This window comes from Pyrgilauda ruficollis, unplaced genomic scaffold (genome assembly GCF_017590135.1).
Source record: "Pyrgilauda ruficollis isolate IOZ18807 unplaced genomic scaffold, ASM1759013v1 scaffold105, whole genome shotgun sequence".
Classification (NCBI taxonomy): Eukaryota; Metazoa; Chordata; class Aves; order Passeriformes; family Passeridae; genus Pyrgilauda; species Pyrgilauda ruficollis.
Window position 1 is genome coordinate 1,065,209 of NW_024508656.1, and position 5,176 is coordinate 1,070,384.

Genomic DNA, 5,176 nt, shown 5'->3' on the forward strand with positions numbered 1-5,176 from the left:
CCACTGGAGGCCAGGGAAGGTGTGGAATTGTGCTTCTCCCAGCAAGGCACTTGGCAGCACCCCAACTTTTTCTCTGCTTATTTCACGGCTGGATTTTTGTTGCTGGTAGCTGTTTCTGAGCTGGCACTTCTACCTCCTGTGCCTGAAGTGGGATACATCAGGGGCAAGCAGAGGCAGCTCACCAGCCCTCTGCTTCCCATGAGCTGGTGCTTGAGTTCAGTTCTCCCAGCTCCACAGAGCCTGTATTTCCTGCTCTGGCTCGGTCAGGGATGCTGGAAGTGTCCAAGGCCAGGCTGGACGGGGATTGGAGCAACCTGGGATAGTAGAAGACGTCCCTGCCTATGGCAGGGAGCGGGCCGAGACGATCACTAAAGTCCCGCCCAGCCCATAACGCTCTGTGACTGATTATCGAGGGGTTTTCCCCGCCCCGGGGGGAGAGGCCGAAGCGAGCGGGGCGGTGCCTGTGGAATCACCTCGGCAGCGCAGCTAGGCCAGCTCCTTTTCTGCCCCTGCCGCTCTGGCGGGCCGGGCTCCCTCAGCTCCCGCCATGGGGGCGAGGAGCGGCTCTGGCGGGGCGGGCTCCCTCAGCTCCCGCCATGGGGGCAAGGAGCGGCTCTGGCGGGCCGGGCTCCCTCAGCTCCCGCCATGGGGGCGAGGAGCGGCTCTGGCGGGGCGGGCTCCTCCCTCAGCTCCCGCCATGGGGGCGAGGAGCGGCTCTGGCGGGCCGGGCTCCTCCCTCAGCTCGCCGCCATGGGGGCAAGGAGCGGCTCTGGCGGGCCGGGCTCCTCCCTCAGCTCCCGCCATGGGGGCGAGGAGCGGCTCTGGCGGGCCGGGCTCCCTCGCCATGAGGGGCCGCCGCCGACATGAGGTGAGGGGGGAACAGGGCACGGGTGGCGGCGGCAGCGGGGCTGGAGACCGGGGCTCCGGGGAAGGAAGGCGCCACCTGAAATACTCACTTTTTCTTATTTAGCTGTTCCTGCCAGCCGACAAGCCCTGCAGCCCGCGGTGCCCGGGACTGGGGATGTTGCTCGGCTGTGCTGTTCAGCATTAATTCCTCAGCCTCTCGCTCGGTGTGTTGGCTTTTGTCCTCTGCCATAAGCCAGGCTGCTGCTGTTGAACTTTATGAATACAGATGGAACTAATAGATTATTTGCGATGTTTTTGCTGTCCTCTCTTTAGGCCTTCAGCCGATGGGGGGACCGCGGTGACCCGCAGCTGTCGGTGGCCGGGAGCAGCCCTGAGGTGGCCCGACCTTGTCGTGTGTGAAACCCCCAAGCTGTGCTGTGCTGGGACAGCCAAGCAGGCTCTCCAGGAGGGGCACTTGAGCCTGTGGAGATGTGAAGGAATAACCTGCCCGTGAGAGACAGGGAGAGCTCTGGAGCCACGTGGGTGAGGTGTGACAATGAACCAGTGAGAGGAAATGGGGGAAAATGTTTGTTTTGCTGTTTTGAATTCACTAAAAGGCCTCTGCTGGCTCCTGTGCTAGCCTCAGGTCCTCAGCGTGGAAATCACATTGCTGGTTTATCCAGCAATTAGGTTTAGCTTATCCCTCTTGCTGAATGAAGCCTTGATGAGAGTAGGCATCATCAGAGAAGTGCCTCCACGTTTTTTCTGCCCTGTAAACCCCCCAGTTTTGGGTTTTTTTCTCCCAGCAGTAGTCAGCTGCCCGTGGCTGCTCAGTGCCTGTGGCAGTGTTATGCTGCTGGGAGAGAAAGGTGCTGCTGAGCTTTCCTGGCACCGGTGGGGCCGTCCTGGTGCTCAGTGGTGCCAGGTTTTGGCAGCACTCTGCATGCCCGAGAGTGGAGTAACTCCTGCCCGTGGAGTTAGAGCCTAGATTGGATGCAGACAACACACAGAAAATGGAAAATTCTGTTGCAGATATTTTAATGTGCATCTTTTATATAAAAATGAATGTCAGTTAATTAACTGGTCAATGCTAAGGTTGGAATAGGGGTCCTCTTTTCAGCTGTCTTTGTTGGATTTTTATTACAGGTAAATTGTTGGTGTGAGGCTTGCTGGAGCAGCAGGAGTGGTCAGAAGTAAAGCTGTCAATGCTGCTTTGAAGATCCTTGTTTGAAAGGTATTGAGAAGATGGAAACCTGGTGCCCACAGTTTAAAGGGGGCAGCTGGAAAAGAATTTGTTTTCAGGATGTGGATGTAGGAATTGGAAACATCAAAGGTGATTTGGGGCAAAGTATAACAAGAATTATTTGTAGAGTTTATTGTTAATCTCCTCTCATTGCTTGTTGGAAATACATTTTTATATGACCTCAATTAAACGTATTTATATTTAAACTTGCTCAGTTTGCTTTTCATTATCTTACAAGGCTGTTGGATGCAGCAGGATTTGAGAGTGGAGACAGGAGAGGCTGTAGTGAAGCACCAGCTCTCATCCCTAGGCCTGGGGGGAAGTGAGCCCACAAAGGAAGGTTGGAAAAGGCTGATGGATATGTAAAATACAGCAGAACTGGTGGGGAGGGACAGGGAGGGTTTCAGAAAAAAATGGTATTTAAATGCAAAAGTTGGAACAAAAGGAGTGTTTTGCTCTGCAAAATGAGATTTGGATCCCTTTGGATTCCTTGCAGTCTTCTAGGAAACCCTGAGTTTGTGAAATAATCCAGACTCCTTAAATGTCCCTGACACTGTTAGTTTAGCCATGAGCCCTTCTGCCACCTGAATATCCAGAGCTTTGAACACACTTTTTTTTGTACTGCACATGGGAATACTTGTTAAAATACTAACCTTGGGAGTAAGAGTTTTTCCTGGTTGAAGCCTGAGTTCTATTGTTTCTGTAGGAACAAATCCCACCTGCAAAACTAATCAGGGGTTTCCCTGTGGATTTATGTTGTGTCCAGCAATTTTCCTCTTTCCCAGGGCTGGGTGCCTGCTGCCTTTGTGGGAGGGGGGGGTCCTGCCTGCTGACAGCCAAGGAACACTCACTGTGTCAGGGGGCTCTCCTGCTGGACCAGGTATTCCCAAAAGTGGTAAAAAATGGGGAATATGGGCTTTTCCCAATATCCCATCCATCCCTGCCCTCTGGCAGTGGGAAGCCATTCCCTGTGTCCTGTCCCTCCTCACCTGGAAATTGTCTCTACATGTTCCCTGTCAGCTCCTTCAGGTCACATCACCCCAAAGCTTCTCTCCAGGTGAACATTCCCAGCTGTGCCAGCCTTTCCTGCCAGCAGAGCTGCTCCATCCCTCTGCCCATCCTGGAGCCTCCTCTGGCCTGGCTCCAGCAGCTGCAGCTCCTCCCTGTGCTGGGCCAGGGCTGGGGCAGCTCTGCAGGTGGGCTCTCACCTGAACACGGGCACAGGTGATGCCTCAAGTTTTAGCTTTTATATTTTTCAGATTCTATTCTGCTTTAGTGTGTAAGTTTAGGGTTCATATTAGGGAATGGTGAGCTCTCTTCACAGAGTAGAGAGACAAAACAATTCCTTCTCTAGATGGGGACCAGGGACAAATGATCCAAATCTCAGGCCCAAGACCACAAACAACATGGACTGAAGAGAGAAAAATGAGAAGGATGGGACTGCCTGGGCTGCACCTGGAATTGGACACTTAACTCCAATATGCAAACGGAGCAGAACTGATAAAAGTGTGAGACCCTGTGACCAGTCTTCCATTTTGTGCACATTTTGGGTTGTGCTGCCCAAGGTGGATCTATTTGAGGCCTCTTAATAAATACCTATTTTATTCTTTAGCTCCTGTCTAGTCTCTGTTCTAGGTGAGCCTTCACAAGGCATCACAGTGACAGAATGACCCCCTCCCCTGCTGCCCACACTGGGGCTCAGTCCAGGGCATGCGGTGGGCTTCTGGGGCATGTCCAGCTTACAGCTTTGTGCACAACTGGGAAATAAAAAATAGGGATGTCCTGAAAGGTTCTCCTGTGGTCAGCACAAGCATGAGGTCTGGAGCTTGGGGTGTCACCTCTGGCAGGAAGGGGACAGTCAGCACTGTGCAGCTCCTTCTGCAGCAGGAGGTGATCAATAAAGGTCAGGATGATTCACCTTGGCCCTGCTCTGGTACCTCGAGCGCAGGACAGCAAAGGGAATTGGGAGAGAACCCATGAGGTCCAAGACTGGCAGGGAAATAAAGCCAGGAAATGGAGCAGGACCTGCATTCGTACTTCAGAATTGACAATGTGATTTATGGTTCTGCTAGGAGAACCATACATTTTGCAATCTATATGTGACTTCTGTTAGGCAAAAGTGGCTGGACTGCATGGATTTGCTCTGCTTTACTACTCTGCAGCACCACAGCACAGGAGGATTGTTAACTGAGATTTATGGGCTTGTTTTGGAGCACTTCATTGTTTTTTACCTTGAGCTTGTTAAGAGCTGGATTTCTTGTGATTGTTCTCTGAGTATTTCAATATTATTTCAGCACGTATATTGTACCACTTCCATTTTTTAAAAATACCTTGTGTTATTTCATTGTGCTCTCCAGCCATTTACAGAGGAGGAAAATCAGCCTGTGATGAATTGAAGAAGCAGATTTTTCCTTTCCCCTGGAACTTTCCCTCAATTCATGTACACACCCTCATTTTCCTAAAGTTGCTGGAGCACAGCAGCTTCCAGGCTAACGGAGAGACCGGTTCTTTAGCCCCAGAATTAAATAGGGAAGAAAGATGTTGACTGCGAAATAAATCCAAATTACAAATAGCACTTAAGGGGCTGTACGAGTACTTTGGTGACAACTCGCCGATTTCAGGAGGGCAGCGGCACAGGGACCTCTCCTCATCCAGCACAAGGTGGCAATGTTGGATCAGAGGAACAGCACAGCCTTGCACATCGGCTGCAGGGCCTTTTTACCAGAATCTTCTAACGGCCTCACAGCCAGCGAGAGCCCAGAGTTTTGAATATTTTAGCGATGGTAACATCTGCGTTGCGCTGAGGAGAGCGGCCTCGGGCTGGGCGGGGCTGCCTGCGCGTGAGCGTGCCCTGGGACACAGAGAACAGCGTGGGGACAAGAGGATACTGTGGATATCCCGGACACTCTGGATAACCCGGACACCTTGGCTACCCCGGACACACCCCGCAGCGGCGGTGCCGGCGGTACCACTCCCCGAAACCGGCTGAGGGGAGCCGCGAACCCGGGGTCCCGGGCCCCGCGCTCCTCCCGAGGGGCGTGGCCGCTGCCCCACCCCGCCCCCCGCGCCTTCCCATGTTGCCCCGCG

General features: G+C 53.0%; 1 long non-coding RNA gene and 1 other non-coding gene across 2 annotated transcripts; both read left to right on the forward strand.

Annotated features, from left to right (window-relative positions):
• The first annotated feature begins 502 nt into the window (after nt 1-502).
• LOC121355090 lies at nt 503-2,295 on the forward strand. Its single transcript, XR_005955383.1, has 3 exons — nt 503-868; nt 1,180-1,394; nt 1,993-2,295. It is a non-coding gene; the product is annotated as an uncharacterized LOC121355090 (long non-coding RNA).
• Nucleotides 1,648-1,850, forward strand: LOC121355254. The gene has a single exon (XR_005955400.1). It is a non-coding gene; the product is annotated as a small nucleolar RNA SNORA74 (small nucleolar RNA).
• Nucleotides 2,296-5,176: the final 2,881 nt, after the last annotated feature.